This window comes from Typopeltis vanoorti, chromosome 12 (assembly GCF_054136105.1).
Source record: "Typopeltis vanoorti isolate ZY-2024b chromosome 12, IOZ_Tvanoo_1.0, whole genome shotgun sequence".
Classification (NCBI taxonomy): Eukaryota; Metazoa; Arthropoda; class Arachnida; order Uropygi; family Thelyphonidae; genus Typopeltis; species Typopeltis vanoorti.
The window spans coordinates 82,320,257-82,340,031 of NC_143560.1; the positions used below are offsets into that span (position 1 = coordinate 82,320,257).

General features: G+C 37.1%; 1 pseudogene; it reads right to left on the reverse strand.

Annotated features, from left to right (window-relative positions):
- Positions 1–18,622: 18,622 nt before the first annotated feature.
- LOC150100940 (protein YIPF5 pseudogene) lies at positions 18,623–19,291 on the reverse strand (annotated as a pseudogene).
- Positions 19,292–19,775: the final 484 nt, after the last annotated feature.

Genomic DNA, 19,775 nt, shown 5'->3' on the forward strand with positions numbered 1-19,775 from the left:
ATTATTAGTGACAGTCAATGAAGAGTCTGGTAAACAAGTGATGGCACACCTTGGTAACCATAACATGATATGTTATTGTCGAAATTAATATGGGTTGTATGGATAATTTTATTTAGTTTGCTGGACGAAAAACTCGCTTGCCTATGCTAGAGATTGACTAACTCTGGCACTGATGAAAGAAATGCTTAGAAAAAATTTCTATAGTCGGCGATTAGACATGAAATTTAGTCTGTTTTCGGGCGGCCTAGGGAAGAGGATGAAAACGTCTTGCACTTAGCTATCCAGTCCAAAGGGACAGAATGAGTGTCCACTAAACACCAATGTTACAGTTAATTGCAAAGAAAGCTCTATGCAAAAATAAAAATGTTTATTCCTGTTTGTTACTTTCAGAAGGTATTTGACAGTTATTGATCAAAATGTGGCATGGACTGTACTCGAATCTTATGAAGTGGACAATTGCGTGATGTGCTCTTGAAGAACATCAATGGAAATGCAAACGCTACTGTGAGAAACGATGGAAAAAGAGGAAGATGGTTCCAGACAAAAAGAGCCAAAAACAAGGAGACCCAATATCCTTATCTCTGTCCTGCATTTAGAAAGAGCAATGGATGTCATAAAGAATAATGTAAGAGGAACTTTAATACATGATACTAAAATAAACAACTTGCGATTTGCAAAGAACATAATCATTATTGAAGTCATAGATGAAGAGGAACTATAAACAATAGTGAAGAAGGAAAGCGATATGGGATGATAATGAACATCGATAAAACAAAAACAATGATATTCGGAGAGACGAGGATGAAATTGCAATTGACTGTCAACAGACAAGAGCTGGAAGAAGTTATGAACTACATATACCTAGCAACATGACGCATGTTTTAGTTTGTGAGAAAGGAATAAGATTCCAGAAAACAAGAGCTAAAGTAAACCTACAGGCAATGGACAAGATATGGAAAAGTAAACCAGTGAGCATTCCCATAAAGCTGAGACTCGTGGAAACATACATATTCACAAGTGCTCTCCATGGTTATGAGTCATAGGTAATGATCAACTACTGAGACGAATATTGGCTTTCAAAATAACATATTATAAAAGATTCTTCGAATTGGTTGGGTGCAAAAAAGTAACAAATGTATCTCAAAGTAAGCTGCAAAGAAAATCTAATGAAGAAAATAATTCAAAAGAAACTAAAGTTTTTTTGGACATCTCTCCAGAATGGATAACAGAATAAAGATCAAAACCTTATGCTTGGTGCCATAAAAAAAATCAGCTAATGCGTTTTATTCCCATTCCCTTAGAGAGAGAAAGTGAGGCCTTTTTAAACCTATCTAGCTTTGTAGATTGAACTGTGCACAGTTCAATCGCCACCGGTAGCCAATCACAGATAGCTGACCCAAGTAATTTCATATCTCACTAACAGAATATGTTCTTGATTAAACGTGTAGGTTCTAGGGTCAATTTTCTTGAGTATATGGGATGAAAAAACCGGAGTTTCTGAGATAAAGTAATCATCTTACCCGTTCCAGAGATCCGCTAACTCGGAAACCTGTCGAAGAGAGGCTTTCAAAAGTTCCTCCGGCCGGCGAATCGACTCGAATTTCAGCTTGTCTTCGGGTGCCTAGCACCGAAGATGCAAGCGCCAATTCCACTGAGCTACACATGCCTTCGGACCATATAAATAGAAGAGGACTGCCAGGGCGAGTGTGAGTAGATGATGTGAATGAGTGATGTGGAAAGGGTTTGCAGGATTTGAGTCATCTGATAGTGGACAGAGAGAAGTTGTAAAGGATGGCGAAATAGGCATCGGACACCAATGGGCATTGGACCCATGGGCAATGATAATATACCTCTTATGTTTACCTAGGACAAAAATATCGCAGTAGAAGAAATATCACTGTAAAGAAGAAATTATACATAGAATTCAGATTTAGATAGCTTTTAGAAAACACATGGATCACTCAAAGGAAACATTCTAATCTAACTAAAAAATAGTCATCAGTTGTATACTTCAGTTCATGACATATGGAGTTAAACTTGGATATGACTTCACCATCTCGATGATTATCCAAAGGAAAATGTTAAAGTCGGTATCACCATTCTAGATAGAAAGTGCAAGACTTGGGTGACAGACATTCTAATAGCCATTAAAAGATGTAAATGGCAATGAGCAAATCATATTGCAAGTAATACTTAATACTTAAATACTTTTACTTTTTTTTTTAAACTTTTAATACTTAAAAATCGACAAACTTTATATCTGAATTGTAAGCCATAGGAAGGAAGACCAAAGAGACTGATAATATGATGTGGCATACAAAAGTTCAAGATAGAATTGAATGGAAGACTTTCGGGAAACACTTTGTCCAGCAGTGGAGAGAAAATGGGTGATATATATCTTATTTGATACAAGATAGTTGTCATTGTTTAGGAATTTTTTAAAAAGTTTGTGTATTCCCTATGATGGTTTAATGTTTTAGATTTGGAATAGACAGATGGGTATCATTGGCATATATATGGATGATTGGAAAAGAGAAGGGCTATTTTATTATTATTATTATTATTATTTGTGAGAGCCTGTGTAGCTCAGTGGATGTGGCGTTTGCACACCACCGCACTTGGCCGCACGAAGGAAGTCTTGGTTTCGAGTCTAGTCGGCGACTAGAGGAAATTTTTCTAAGCCTTTTTTCGACCGGTTCCCGAGTTAGTCGATCTCTGGCACGGGCAAGCAGGTTTTTCCTCCCGGAAACTCGGGTTTTTCGTCCTGTAAACTCAAGAAAATCGACCGTAGAACCCACATTATTTCAGACATTAAATATATTGTGTTAGGGTTAGGGACCACGAGATGGCGGCACATTTGAGCCGTCTCTCTTCACTGCGTACCGCTTAATTAGTGATAGCCTTGGGCCATCTGTCTCTGATTGGGTACCAGTGGAGATTGAACTGCCCACTCAGTCTCCAAAAGTTAGATAGGGCTAAATGGCCTCGCCTACTCCCGTATATACGGGAATAAAAAGGCGTTAGCTGATTTCTGATTATTATTTGTCACCTCCAGGGAGTCCAAAGAGTCATCGAGGGAGGGCATCTACTCTACACCTCTGTCTCCACTACTTCACAATCGACCAACTGACCGCATCTACACCAACGCCATCTATCGCCGACCACGATTTTGGCAAAACATCTGTTGTTGCCACCAATCCATGTTGTAATGGACTTAGTTTGTTCATTAAATATTGCAGTGCTTCATCATTATAAGACATTCTATAGCTCAGTACACTTCATCTATGGATTTGTAGATCATTTTCTTCGTTGGTAGTATATTTTGTAAGTAGTGCATTTTGAAGACAAATATGGGTAGCTTTATGTGCATATTTCATCGAATAGTGTACTGAAAGTACAAGCCTGTACTTTGTATTACGTCCTTGCCCAACTTTCGATAGTTGGGGAAGGACGTTTTTTTTTCCCTTGCTTTACACGATTTTTAGAATGACATTTCAGTGATGTCTGAGAGATCTGTGGTCATCTGAGGATCTCTAAAGATGAGGAGTTGAAATTTATTGTTGTTTTACATCATTGGATTATGCATAAACCAGTGTTGTGTCGGAAAAAGTGATGATGCATCCTTTTTCCCACCCAACAATAACGTTACCTCAGAAGGAAGGGATAAGGACATGCTTATGCCTCCTGATGGGAAGTGCACCGTATAATGTCCTAAGTAAATGTAAACATCCAGATGTGTAAATTCCAAACATTGTTAAGATATCCCAAAGTTTATTAAGATAGTAATTGTGAATGAATTAAAGTAGAAAGTCATGTAGTAATAACAAATAAATATGTATAAGCTAAGTACAAGTTTAAGGCACGTAAAGACAGTTCGTAGCCACGGCGTAATCGGCTGCCGCCGTATGCCTGACGACACCGCCGAGTGAGGGAGCTGTTTCGGGGTATAAAAGTTTCGGCGGGAGTTTCATTCAATCCAATACCCTTGGAGGGTAATGGATGGCAATGCTGTAGCCAATGAAGTTCTAACTGAGGCTCGGCTATTGCTGTTACCCTCCTGCCATGATCAGAGCTTTAATAGCTCAATAACACCTTATCCCTACACTGTCCTCTACAGATAACGGGTAAGATGAAAAGCATTCTTACTTCGCCCCTTTAAACCAGTCCTTATAAGGATAAGGAATCGTTCTTTTTTCTCTTGTCTCTTACCTCGGATCGCTTGTGTCTCGTCTCCGAGGTTCGTCGGCGCCTAGTTTCCCGTAGGAGAGCTGTATCATGCATAGCAAGGATCTCCCCTTGCTATGCATGTTACATCGGTCAAAGCTGCAACTACAATGTGTTCAAACACATAAGGAGAAAGAGCCGCTGATGAAATCCACGTCAGCGTACAGATCTGTGCATGAGTGTTTTTCGGTTCGTGTAGAACAAAGGAACAAAGCCCGCCATCAGAGGAGGTACGGTGAACAGATCAGAATACCTAGTCGAAGCAAGAACGGTAAGCGAAGATTTTCTTATATTAATGTAGGATTAAAGTGTCCGTGGAATAAAGAAACAGACGTTAAGAACACACGCTATTTACGTGTTGTACCATAGGAACAGTCTGCAATTTGGACACTTTTGTCTACTGCTAAGAGGAAAACATATTAGGCTCCAGCTGAACAGGAGGCTGAGCTCCGAACTGTTTAAGTGATTTAAGAAAAGTAATGTCATATGATCAGAAAGTTAACAGATATTTTGGGGGAGAGAATTAAGTAGAAATAAGTACTATTGTCCTAGAGAATTACATGTCAGATTTATTGAATTGTCTAGTGTTTATATGTAATGTTTCACGTATGATATTATCAGGTAACTTAATTGTGAGAGTCTGAGGATAGATATATGTACAGAAGTGAGGAATTTATGTCTAGTAAGAGATCATAGTGCAGAAGTTTAAATGTGTTTAATTAAGTAAGGGGAACCCAGACTCTTTTAAGGTTAAGAATTTAAATAAAATGTATACTTGTCTTTGTGAAATAATAAATGTGTTTCTTTTACATAATCAATTGAGTTTGTCATATCTTCTGCGGATTTGAATTACCGTTTGGAAAATTTCGTACCATTGCATTTAAAGGGGAAACCAATAGTGATATGAGAATAGGGACCACGACTGCATATATCTTGATCCCTACAATTTTCCTTAAGTATTTTAGATAGTGTATCAGAATTTAGTTGCCGGCTGGCGCAGTTTTAAATCTATACAAATTTGTCGGCAACCGAAGTCTGAGAGTAAGAGATACAAAACTATAAGTAAAGAAAAGTAAATTAAAGATAATATAACGATAAAGAAGTCAACATGAGAAAAAAAGGGATATAACACCAGTCACTGATTTTGTAAAGTTTGTCTGTAAATGTTGTAAGAATACTGACTGCTCTTTTGAATGGATATTAGGTGTGTCATCTAAATAAAGATAGATGTGACTATGTAACTGTAGGTTGGTTACATGGTTTGCAAGGCTGAAAAGGTGTGGTGAAAGAATTTCCCCTTCCAGAATCTCACAATCACTTGCACTTCTGTTGCTATCGGCTCAATAGGCACCAGTAATAATTGATAATGATGATTATTATTAATCCCTGTGTAGCTCAGTAGAAGTGGTGTTTACACTCCTCAGCGCTAAACCTCCCGAAGAAAGAGTGTCGCGAGTTCAATTCTAGTCGCCACCTAGAGGAACTTTTTCTAAGTCCTTTTTCGACCGGATCCCGCGTTAATCGATCTCTGGCATGGCAAGTGAGTTTTTTTTTTCTCCCAGAAACTTGGAAACTCAAGATAATCGATTGTAGAACCCACATTATTTCAGACAGTAACATATCCTATTAGGATTAGGTACCAAAAAATCGCAGCACTTGTTTGCCTGTCTCTTCATCAGTGGCTGCCTATAATTAGTTATAGATATGGGCCACCTATCTCTGATTGGTTACCAGTAGAGATTGAACTGCCCACTCAGTTTTCAAAAACTAGATTCGGTTTAAAGGCCTCACCTACTCCCAATAAGGGAATAAAAGCATTAGCTTATTATTATTTATTATTAATAAAAAAAATGCCTCTTTCAACTTATTAAATATAAAGGATTTGAAAAACAGTCATTAATGAAAAGGTGGGAGAGTATAGTAACTCAAACGCTGGTGAGCCCATTGTGAATCTATTACTCAGGGGAAAAAAAAAAAAGAGAAAACAAAAAAATTGCTCAGTCATGATTGTCCAAGAACCATTAGAAGGCATACATTAAAAAAATAGAGACTTTATCAAGTTTAATAATGATGTAGAAGTAGCGCTGCTTGCCTCTGAAATTAAAAACAACTGAAAATGCTAACAGACAGAGATCAGAATCTAATACAATAGCTAATGATATATACTCAATCCATGATTATATTCTCTCCTAGTGCTTAACGCTATTTTAACAGAACCTAAAATTGAAAATAAAGAAAGCAACTAGTTCCTCCAAGAATGGGGAACCAGCTAATGTTAACTGGATTTTTTTCCTGGGACCTCGTGTTTTTCATTCTGTAAAAGGAAAACGGTATGTAGTAGACAGTTGTAACGCACTATGTAGCTAGGATTAACTTCCCTATCATAAGCATTATTGGATTTCTAAGAAGCTAAGTTACATGGTCATGATAGAGGATTGAGTCTTAACAGGAATGGGAAGATGAGACCATTAATGAAAATAATAACATACCAGTCCAAATGATGGAGACAAGGAGACCACGGAATATGACAGCAAACACATTCCTCTCAGAAACATATTTTCCGAGAGGAGAATTTTTCATTCCGCAAAACAGATAAACCGGCCAAAACACACGAAGTTGACAACCATAATATACTATGCAGATATGATTAACCACTGCATAAGTGTTGTAGATTGTCTAAGAAACCAAGTTATTTGGTAGTGACAGGCCAATAAGCTTAATGAGAAAGTGAATATGTCATAAAAAAAGAAATAACACAGCAATCAAAATTAGTGCAGACCTTCAAGCAGAAATAATGACTCAGAATATGACATCTGCGACATTCTGAACACCTGAAATCGATAATCGCGTTGAAACGGCAGACTGACCAAAAAGATTGTCAATTCTCAGCATCTACATTACAAGCATTCAGTTTTAGTGATTATCGTTCCAAGCTTGTCTGAGAGACCACAGTGAAGTTATAGATATTTTAGTATTAACATAAGTATACACTTATGTTAATACAACATTAAAAAATCTATATTACCTCTATCGTCCCAAATGACTCACTTTCTAGCACGAGCAAGTATTCCCCCCCCCCGGAAACTCATGTTTTTCGTCCTGTAATCTCAACAAAACCTATCCTAGAATCCACATTCTTTCAGACAATATATATCATTACTTGGAAAGCAGTCATGGCGTCCACCATAAAATGTAGGTCCTCCTATCGTTGCGATTGCTGCAGCAGCAGCAATTCTTTGGGGCATACTTACCACAAGCATATGATAGCAATCAATGGGAATTTTGGACCATCCTTCCTGTAGGTGTGTAATTGGGTCCAGGACTGTCATACAGACGCCCCTTGATCTTATCTGATGCTCCAGTTCATCCCAGAGATATTCAATAAGGTGAGATCAAGGCTCTGTAGAGACCATTCTTACTAAATAGCTTAAGGAAATTATAACATACAATAGAATATACATTAAAATAAATTTTGATACACTTCCAATATTTCGGAAACGTCACGTTGCCATTATCACAGGAACTTAAATACAAGACACTTGCATGCAAGCACAATAACAGTAAATGAGGAACGAAGCAGGAAGCTATTCTTTCTCCTAAAAGTCCTGATGGTGCCACCTAACGCGCAATGTTGGGCTGAAGGACTTCTGATGTAGGTTTCCCAAATTTGGGGCAGTCCCATGCACTCAAATTTGTTTAGGTTTGGATTGTTTCGTAGGGCTGAGGCTGATTCCATGAATAGTCTTTCGTATTAGAATTTACTACGATGTATTATCGTGGCTTTCTTTCACCGCAATCAATGGTGGGTATCCAGCGCATGGTCTGCAAGACCAGAGTGGCTGTGTTGGTGAAACTGGATATAGTCCTTGTGTTCTGATATTAGTTGTCCTGCCTGTTTGACCAAAGTAGGACAGCTTACAGCTGCAAAGGACTTGGTATACACCAGGTAGGTCTGGGGGGAGTTGGTCTTTAGTGGAGCAGATAAGGGACACCAATTTTTTATAAGGTCTGTAACAAGTTAGGTCATGTTTTTTTAGGATTTTTGTAATTTTTTCCGAGGTGCCTCGGATATATGGAATGGTGATGGATTTAGAGTAATCTTTGTTGCAAAGGGGGGGGGGGGGTTGTGGTTTATTGGTTTCAATATTTTTTGGATTTTTTTGGGGGTGGTAGCCATTGGCGAAAAAAGTGTTGAGAATATGGTTTAGTTCTATGGTTAGGGCACTGTCATTTGAACAGATAAGTTTAGCCCTGTTGTGTAGTGTCTTAATGACTCCATATTGTTGTGAGAAAGGGGGTAATTGTTGGTTAACGTATCGGCCTGTATGGGTGAGTTTTCTATAAACTGAGAAAACCAAGGTTCCATCAGGCTGGTGGGTGACTAGTGTGTCTAAGAAAGGAAGAGTTGTTTTTTTCTTCTTCCAGAGTGAACTTGATTCTGGGGTGTTGGTTATTTAAATGTGTTAGGAAGGAGAGGAGTGCATCGGAGCCATGTGGCCATATAGCGAACATATAATCAACATAGCAAAGCCATATGGTTGGTTTTTGTGGGACAGAGTTTAAGGTTTTCTCTCCAAAAGTCTCCATATAAAAGTTGGCCAAGGGTGGGGAGAGTGGAGAACTCGTGGCTGTCCCCTCTATCTATTTGTAGAATTTTCCTTGACTGAGTTCATTGTGAACTGAAATAAGGCTGTGATATCGGGAGGATATTTAGTTTGGATTAACTCTAAGGATTCTTTGAGTGGGACAATTGTGAATAAGGAGGAGACATCAAAACCGACCATTACGTCAGTGTGTTTGAGTGTAAGGTTTTCTATGCTGGCTTTGAAGTGGGCTGAGTTTTTTGTGTGAAGGTGTGTTGCCAGTATAGTGTGTGAGGGCTTTGGCCAAATGTTTAGCTAGTTTGTATGTGGGGGAATCAATGCCATCCACTATGGGATTTAATGGCACATTTTCTTTATGTATTTTTGGGAGTCCATATATTTATGTATTTTTGGGAGTCCATATATATGAGTGGTATGGAGTTAAACGGTTTTAATTTGTTAGTAACTTCTACAGGCCAAGAAGTGACCTTCTTAAGGAGCCTGTGGAGTTTTCTAATTTGTGAGTTGGTGGGATTGTACTCGATAGGGAGGTAAGTAGCCCGATTTAACAATAGAGCATTCAGCTTACCTGTGTAATCCTTTTGGTTAAGCAATACTATGGTGTTCCCTTTATCCGCTTTGGTGATTATTATTTCCTTGTTTTTCTTTAATTCTTGCAGAGATTTAATTTCTTTACTGGGCATGTTGTTTCTTGGTGGTTTTGCTTCGGTCAGAACACGTCACATCCAGTCTAATATCGTTGGCGACGTGGTTTGGAAGGTGTCATATCCCGCATTCAATTTGTATCATAATATCTTCAGTAGGTATTCTTCTGGGCACAATAGCGAAGTTGTGGCCACGTGAGAGGGATTCAGGTTTCAAATTAATTGACGAAAGGTTGATTACCATGTTGGTAGGAAGTTGTGGTTTCAAGTTCTTTTTTAAATTCTCAAATTTTTTAATGTGTCGTTCCCATACTTTTTAATTCTTTGTCCGCAGCAGTTCACGAGATGTCGTATAAAATAGAGCAAATCTCGTGGTTAAAGGTGCTGGAAAGCTCATCTTTGAGCGCCTGGATAGCTAAGTTAGTGTCAATCAGGGAACGGCGAGTAGCGGCAATTTGTTCTCTGAGCAAAGCTTGGTTGGCGCGATTATAAATATAAATACAAGGATTACTCTAAATCCATCACCATTCCCTATATCCGAGGCACCTCAGAAAAAATTACAAAAATCCTAAAAAAACGACTTAACTTCTTGTTATAGTTCGCCCACCGTTTGTAGGTCCCTGCTTCGCGTCTTTCCAAGAATAATCGATTCATGCTGAAGGGGAGAAAGAAATGAAGGACGTCCGAATTGTTCGCCAACACGCGAAATCACGTGCTTTATAGGTAAAATTTTCCAACTGTTATACAAGCAACATAACTACAATAATCATAAAAGAGAAGTTAATTTTCCGACCGGTAATAATAAACAACTCATCCCACAATACGGACTGATTACCCTATTATCACAATGGATTCTCCTTTTTCTGAGATGCGCAGAAGTGCCGAAGAATCTCTAATCGGTGGGCGAACTATACAGACCTTATAAAAAATTGGCATCCCTTATCCACTCCTCTAAAGACCAACCCCCCCAGACCTACCTGGTGTATACTAAGTCCCTTGCAGCTGTAAGCTGTCCTACTTTGGCCAAACAGGCAGGACAGCTAATATCAGAATTTCAGAACACAAGGACTACATCTGGTTTCACCAATACAGCCATTCTGGTCTTGCATACCATGCGCTGGATACCCGCCATAGAATACAGTGGAAGAAAGCCACGATAATACACCGTAGTAAATTCTAATACGAAAGGCTATTCATGGAATCAGCCTCAGCCCTAAGAAGCAATCCAAACCTAAACAAATTTGGGTGCATGAGACTGCCCCAAATTTGGGAAACCTACATCAGAAGACCTTCAGCCCAATCGCCCAAGAATACCAACATTGCCCACTAGGGTCACCATCAGAACTTTTAGGAGAAAGAATTGCTTCCTGCTTCGGTCCTCATTTACTGTGTGTTGTGCTTGCGTGCACGTCTTGTATTTAAGTTCTTGTGATAATGGCTACGTGACGTTGCCGAAATATTGGAAGTGTATTAAAATTATTTTAATGTATATTCTATTGTACGTTGTATTTCCTTAAGCTATTTAGTAAGAATGTATAACCGTCTTTCCACGAGAATCTGTAGAGACCAGTTACGCATGGTTCATATCCGAAACATGTATTTACAGTAGCAGACTCATGACATGATCCACTGTCTTGCTGAAAGAGACAATTGTCACTTCTGTAGAAACGGCACAGAAGAAAGCATTGAATTGTCTAGAATGTTAATATATCTCTGGAAGTACAATTTTCACTATGCTATATACAGAGATCTGAGGCTAAACCAGATTAAAAAAAAAAAAAAAAAAAAACTACATCACACTACCACTTCGAATTTCATAATTATGGTTATATACTCTGGTAAGAAACGTTCATGGGGCATCTGCCAATCCACACCCATCCATCTGATTGGTAGAGGGCGTTGTGTGATTTGTAGCTCCATAACACAGCTTTCCAAGCTTACGCATCCCACTGTACAAGCTCTCTGCACCAATGAAGACGATGCTATGTTGGTTCGGGTAATGTGTGGCTTGCATATTGTGGTCCTACCATGTAAACCCATGTTGTGAGCATCGATTCTCGCCGTTTTTGTGCACATTTGTTCCAGTTGATGCCTGGACCTCTGCATTTAACATGTTGGCTGACGAATGGCAGTTTTTATATATTATCCTTTGTAGCATCCCTACAGTTATGTTCAGTGAATATGGTTGGTCCTCCAGGCCAAGTAGCACCTGCAATCAACTCCCTGCACTTCCATCTCAGTATAGTATCACTGAGTTGACTTGGGATGGTCCAATTTGTCAACAATTTGCCAAACAGATAGGCATGGCATACTATCACAAAGCCTCTTTCAAACTCCATAAGTTTCTAATAATAAATTTAGTTTAATCCTTTATCCAAGTGTGAGCAAACAAAGTTTGCGCCTGAAAGTATCTTCAGGACTGGGGTAAGGTGGTACAACACCAGGGCACTCCTTGCAAAGGTGGAGAAAGCTACCAACACTCCTTACTCAGTATCTCCCATAATGCAAAACACACAATAAAGGTCGAAACTAGTCTGGGTTGTGGCCCTTCCCCTAATGCATAACATTAGACAAATCTGCAAGGAGTTGTGTTTTGCATTATGGGAGATACTGAGTAAGGAGTGTTGGTAGCTTGCTCCACCTTTGCAAGGAGTGCCCTGGTGTTGTACCACCTTACTCCAGTCCTGAAGATACTTTCAGGCGCAAACTTTGTTTGCTCACACTTGGATAAAGGATTAAACTAAATTTATTATACTCTAACCAAGTGAAAAATAAACTTCCATAAGTTTCTTTACAGCAGCCATTTCACCCAGAAACAGCTGCCCTGACTCGAGAGCATCATATTCCTCCAATTTATACTGGCTGCAAACACGTGACTTGTTACGTGGCACGATTCACCTTGTACATGGGGGGTATATCTGTTGACTTCTTACCAAGAAGTGTATTTTATAACCACCAAATGTAAAACTAACTTTTTTGTATCTAGACATTTTAACAATATGGTGACATACAATTTATTAATTGTATATGGTTACGACTTTTGCAGTGATTCAACCTTAGTATTTTCTTCGATCTAGCTATCACTGATGAGAGTTCAATAAGTCTAGACCAGTCTGAGTAATGAGTGGTGGAGGAAACACCATAAAGAGTTGAATTTGCTCATAGCATTACTAGGTCACCTGAAGGCAGAGTCTAGTTGCTGATTGGAGGAACTCCCATAATTAGTATATAGCCACCTATTAATTAGTGACAGACATGGCCAACTATCTCTGATTGGCTACCAGTGGAGATTGAACTGCCCACTCAATCTCCAAAAGCAGGATAGGGTTTAAAGGCCTCGCCTACTCCCTATAAGACAGTGGTTTCCCAATCTTTTTCCACTTGTGTAGCTCTTTTAAACCCATTTCTATAAATTGTACCCCTTGTTTTTAAATACTGATACTTTTGTTCAGTGCCTATCTTAATGTAAAATAGTTACTTGTTTTTCTGCCATTACTGATTATTTTTCGTGTACCCCAGAACGGCCCAGCACATATCCCTCGGGGGTAAGCGTACCACCGGTTGGAAACCGATGCTATAAGAGAATAAAAAGGAGTTAGCTGATAATGTCTATTAAATGAGGGCGACTCAAGTTGCTCTGTTTTGTACTAAAGAGTATATGTATGTTACATAGTTCACAAGCATCATCTTCAAAAAGAAGTTTGCTTATGTATTGCCTAAACTTTTTCTTGGTCATCTTCTTCTGTATCCATTAGTTGACATGTAGAAAACATAGGTGAATATCTAAGTTGGTGTCTCAATCACTTCAGCTGAACTTTTTTGAAATGTAATACAGAAATGAATATGGCGACCAACTCAGAGGCATCATCATTTCCTGATATGCACCTTCAAGAAGCATACATGTTACTATGACAGTACTATATAATGTAGTACTGTCATAGTAACTATGTAGTCTATATAATTAAATTTACATTATTACTAATCTATCAACAATTTTCCTCCATATTAGTCTGTTACTTGTCACTACTTTGTTACTGTCGTATCTAACATTTCAGTCTTCTAAAGCAATGTTTTTTGAACTTTTCAGGCTGCAGCCCTCTTCAGCAAAACATGTAACTCAGTGGCTTCGTAGTTCCCCAACCCACCATTTACCCCTCCCTACTAGTGGTGAGTCTTCATATGCCACCCCTAAGTGCAAAATTGTGGGATAGTTGGCATAACATACCAACCCTTAGTATTTTTCACTGGAAAAGTAAATTGGGGGGGGAGATTTCTCTTCGCATATCATGGCACAGTGGTCGATTTTAGGTACCATTATATACTCACATACTGAGATATACAACATATCACAAAACCTTATGCATACTAATTGAAATTATGTAAAAGTACTTTTTTAATTAATAAGAATTTTAATATATATAGTATTTTTAAGTGTATCTGAAAATGTACAGAGACAACATAAAAAATTATTTATTTACTAATAAAATTCTGTTATAACCCACTTCTGGGATGTTGACCACATTTGAGAAATGCTATTCTAAGGCACTTCTGACTGAATCAATCCACCTAATACCTTGGTCTCTCTCTGGATCACTGTCGTACCATCTTGGTATCAAACACTTGTATTGCTAACCTTTCCTCTTCCATTTTGTTTAAATGATCATACTACCTTAGATTAGTCCTGCTAGCATGTTCTCAAATGTTAACAATCTCAAGTTCCTTCCTGATACTGTCATTTTAAATATGATTTGCAATTCATGCCATCTGTTTAGCCCCCCCATCCCGCTTTTTTTTTTTTTTTTTTTTTGCCTTTTCAAAACTCTCATATCTGTAGTCTCTAATCTTTGATCAAGTGTTTTATTTCTAACCCAACTGATAACACTGCCTTGTTATATTGCTAGTTCAGTGTTTTGGCTAATTTCTCTGTTATTTCACATAAATTTATTTAAATGGTTCCCCACCATACCAGCTTCAATTATTCTATTGTCAATTTGCATATTTCATTTGCCATCTTCACTAAACACTATATCTAAAGAGATTAAATATTTCACTTATTCTATAGGTTCTCCATTGAGAATACCAAAGTTTTAAAGTTACTGAATATTTTCAGTTTTGATTATTTTATTGCTGCTTTTCATGAAAATTTTTTTACAGCTGTTATTCAATTTAGTTAGAAATGTTACGTAATTTAGTTAGAAAATCCGGGAAACTTGCATTGGATGTGTTTAGGAATATATCATCAGCATAAAGTAAAGAGCTCAGTTTGATATCTCCAATTCTAATATAAGGTTTCACACCACTTTCTTTCATAATGCGATCCATATAGATGATGAATAAAAGTAGAAATAGCATGCACCCTTGTCTTACATTTGATTTTACATCAAACCCATTTTCTTGTATTTCCTTCAGTTCTAACTACTGAGTTACAACTCTTAAATATAGATTGTGTATTGCTCTTTGTAATGTTGCATTTAACACATATAATTATACTGTTTTGAAAAGGTTCTTTCTGTGGCATCCTATGCCGTTTTCTAAATAATCTACAAAACTTAAGCATAGATCTCTGTTATATTCCAAAGATTTCTCAAATATTTGTTAAAGTGAAAATCTTATCTTGATAATCTCTATTTGGCCTGAACCTAGTTTTCTTCAAATTTCTCTTTTGCAATTTTTCTCAGCCTTCCTCATAAATCTTACCTCAAACATCAGTAGAGAAATTCTTCTGTAATTCAGTTTTATAACCCTTTTCATATATGAGAACTATGAGAGCTCTACTCCAATCATCTGGAATTCAAACTTCTGACCAGGCCCTCTGAATTATGACATAGCCACTGTAAAAGTTTTATACCTCCATACTTGAGCAATTCTGGTCAAATATCATCTACTGCAGCTGCCTTTCCACATTTTTAATTGAATGAGATTTTGATCATCTATTGATATATATCTTTAAAGATTCAACAGAATGAAGAACAGGCCAGATCATACCCATTCACAAAAGAGGAGATGTAAGATCCTGCACCTATCACTCTTCTAAGCCATTGCTAAAAAATATTCATTAGGATTCTTCAAAACAGAGTTAAACATTCCTATGAAGAACAGATGGAAGAAGAGCAAATGGGATTTAGAAATAGCAGAAGAAACACAATAGATGCAATTTTCACATTAAACAGTTTAGCAGATCTTATGAGAGACAAAAATAAAAAAACTCTACTGCTCTAATATCTCATCCTTCCTCATACACCCAAGTTTCTTCATCCAGTGAAGAAGTGGCGAGATCAATGTTACGTACACCAGGTTGATAGCTTTTAACAAAATGGGCACTCATTAGTTGAACAACCTCTTCGGCATCTGTAACACTCATGCCATCTTCATTTAGAAGAGTTATTCTTTCATATTCATTCTTTCTTTGACTTGCAGCATATTGATAGAATTCTTGTGGGTTGTCTTTAACGCACAGAGCCAGTTTCTTTTCATACTGAAGAAGTTGCTTTCTACAACAGCTGTTACTATTCTAGCCTGCTGCTTATAATTTTCATAATGGACATCATCCTTATGCAACATTATCTCGGAGTGCATGGTTTGTTGCACATTGTCATGGAGGGATACAAGAATAAATGACCATCCCTGGTCCTAATGCTGTAAGCTAAGAACAGGAAAATGTGGCTTCAATGTTCAAGTGATTACCAACACTGGACAGCTGATAACTGGAAAAATGTCACCTGGCCTGGCAAGTCCCAATTTGTACTGTATCATGCTAATGCAAAACCAGAATACGGTGACAACAACATGAGGCCATGAACCCTTTCTGCTGAGTAGCAACAGCTTAGGCTGGTGGCAAAGATGTGATGGTGTGGGGGGAATGTTTTCTTAGCACACATTAGGTCCCCTGATACCAAATGAATACTGCCTGAATGCAACAGCCTACCTTAACATTGTCACTGATAATTTTCACCCATTCATGACTGCAGTTTATCTACTGTCAAATGGGTACTTCCAGCAAGACAATGCACCATTCCACAAATTGCAGAGCATGTTGAAGTGGTTTGAGGAACATGAAAGCAAGTTTCCTTTACTTCAGTAGCCAACTCAGTCTCCAGATGTCAACCCAATACAGCATTTCTGGGATGAGGTGGAAAAATCAGTTCAGAGCAGCAACTTGCCACCATCCAATCTGCAAGAATTGGACAATATGATTGTGACAGCATGGTTAAACATCCCAGAGGAACCTTTTAGACACTAGCTGAATTAATGCCACAAAGAATACACGCTGTTCTCAAGGGAAACTGGTGTTCCACTCATTATTAAATGCTGTTCCTAATAGTGACCACTGAGTATAGTTAGGGATAAAGTGCATAACAAGAGGAAGAAATTATTATTAAAACTATTATTTTTAAATTTTGCTTTAACCAAATAAGTACTTTAAATTGCAATAACAAAGCAAATATTGCTTTCATAAGCAAGTCAATTTTTCTGGATTATATTATGCTACATGAAAATGTGAATGTTCATTATATTGATATCATACTTCTCTTATCATACTCCTCTTTTTGAATATGAAGACCCATAGGCTGCTGATGATTTTTTTCCTTCTTTAATTACAATCCCATCCATAAAAGGTCAGTAATCTAATAATTAGATAATCTAGGAACCCTGCTAGACCAAACATGTAATTTTTTACACCACTTCAAGCCTCCAAAAAGCAAGTTAATGGTTTCACACAACAATGTGCTTCAACTAACACAAAGATATTCACAAACACTAATGGCCTATTAACTGGAGTGATGACAAAACAAGTAAATGATATACATGAATTAAAAGAAGCAAAATTTGTCACTAATTTCACATTCTGTACACTGGCTGCCAGTTAACTAAATGTAATACCATATACACTTTGACAATTTATAGCACATTGAAGTAAACTAATTATAAAAAACATGGCCTTCTATTAAGAAATATAATCAGTGTGCCTAAGTTGTTTATTCAAAGCAAATCTGTTAAATCTTAAAATAACACTGGTAGTTGTAATTTTAATGTTTAAGAGATCAATGGTTTAAAAAAAAATTAAAACATTGAAATCCACTGAGTGTGTGTGTGCATACATATACTGCCCACAGTTCAAAAAGATCCCTGATATAGTGGGATCTGAATCCACAACATAATGACTGGAAACTTAACTATCAATTTGGCCAAGCAGGCTAGCACAGTAGAACATATCTGTGTAAGACGTACGAAAGTTTAATAATCCAGATTATCACTTATAAAATAAAAAAAACTATTCTATGCACATTTAATCCGAAAAATGAAATTGCTAATGTAGTAATATAAGTTGATCATAATCAAAACTTACCAATACATTATGTTTCATAAAAACATTACCCTAAATGAATTTTAAACACACAGCAATCAATAAGAGGGTGTTTGAGAAGTCTACTTTTCCAGAATCCTCTGCCAAATATTCAACTACACCTCTCTAGTTTTATTCTTTCAAGATTTAACTCAACATTTTTAATTTGCTATTGATCATATTTTATTCTTAATTCCTCCTACCAAAAACCTAATGGCAAGGAAAGAAATATACTGTATTACATAGTCTAGTCTGATAAAGAATAAAACTTTACCACCAAAAATGCCTGTTTTGGATTTTAGGGACATGTCTTAAAGTAAAGAAACTGCTGTTATTGTGGCTGATTTTGGTCATGATCCATTCCAAATTTTCTATTAAAGAAATCCAAAACACATTTCCTTTAATTTTTTAATTCTTTTATATAATACAAGTATGGAAATACTCACAAAGGTGATAGCTCTTTCTTAATAATGGCTACATATCCAATGGTTATATAGGTATAATTACTTATGTGCTTAGGGCCAGGACAGACACAACTATTTGCCAGTATCTACTCTAGAAGTAATAAATAATCTCCGAGGCCTTTCAGCAAAAACAGTTAACTGTACAACACAAATTTGGCAAAATATTTCAAAACTTGAAATGCAAACTGTGCTGGGTAAAATACAATAAGGCACATGTAGCTGTCATTTAAAATTTATATGTAGTATGTTATCTTTCATTCACTCACAATGAAATAACAAAATGCTAGAATTAATTTAGTTGGAATGCATGAAACTCCAGCTCTGTCTGAAGTCAAGGGAATATCAATACGCTATTAGGAGTGCAAGAATGCCATATAATATGGAGCATGGATATAATAGAAGCAGAAGTTCCTGCTGCTCTAACCACACAACTGCCGCAAACAGTTTCGTAGCCGATATAGCGCACCACAGAATGACAGGTAACACAATCAAAGCACCGTTCACTCCATCTAGAGGGACAACGACTGATAACGCACAAAGACCTACCATAGGCACAAGGCAATAACCTAAAATACTCGTAGTACATGAAAATGTTATCTTGTGAAAACTCATTAAATTCAGTAGGAGATACATACTTAGGCAACCCAATAGCCCAAATCCATAAATATAACCAAACTGAAATTTTCCTTTCACGCAGAGAAATATTCCAAATCCCAGACAGTACAAAAATGGTCCAGCCAAGTCGTTATCTTCAATAATGTTGGGCACTGGTGACATAGAAGGATGAAGGGACATATACGTCTTATGAACGATGTGTTCTAAATCAACTCCTAATTCTTCTAAAAGTGGTGGCTCATCTTCGAAATTAATTTCAGAATCTGAATCACGAAGCGTGTACATAACATCACAGTATCCCGAATACTGTCCAGTTGTATTCGGTTGTATTTTTGAATCATCATCGGACCGAAATAAAGTGTATTCGGGAACATTCTCAGAATCATAAGAGGCCATGAGAACAAGTGCAGTTTAAAAACAATTCCTGAAGAGCATTCAACACAAACATTAAATATAAAACAATTCCGTACTATACGAAAAATAAATAAATAAATAATAATCGAATTTCAAGCATGAATAAAAATTATAACTGAAAACTAGACTTTCAAAATACGCTCGCTTGATAAACAAACATGCTATACCAAGCTACAGTAACTCAATCAAACACCAATTGACCAATCAACATAAATTTCTAGAGTAAAATTGATGAAATATTTATAACCATAATGAGAGGGCTCTGCCTACTACGAGAGAAATTTAAATAGCTATTATATTTAACATTTAAGGTTACTAATTATTAAATCGAATTAAACTGTTAAAGAAATAATCACATCCTTCCCTTTCGAAAAACAGCTGCAATCTTTTTTGTTATAAACAACGTAGCAGACGCCAGATAACAGATGATGTGCATGACAGATGGCACTAATTAAGTAATACACAC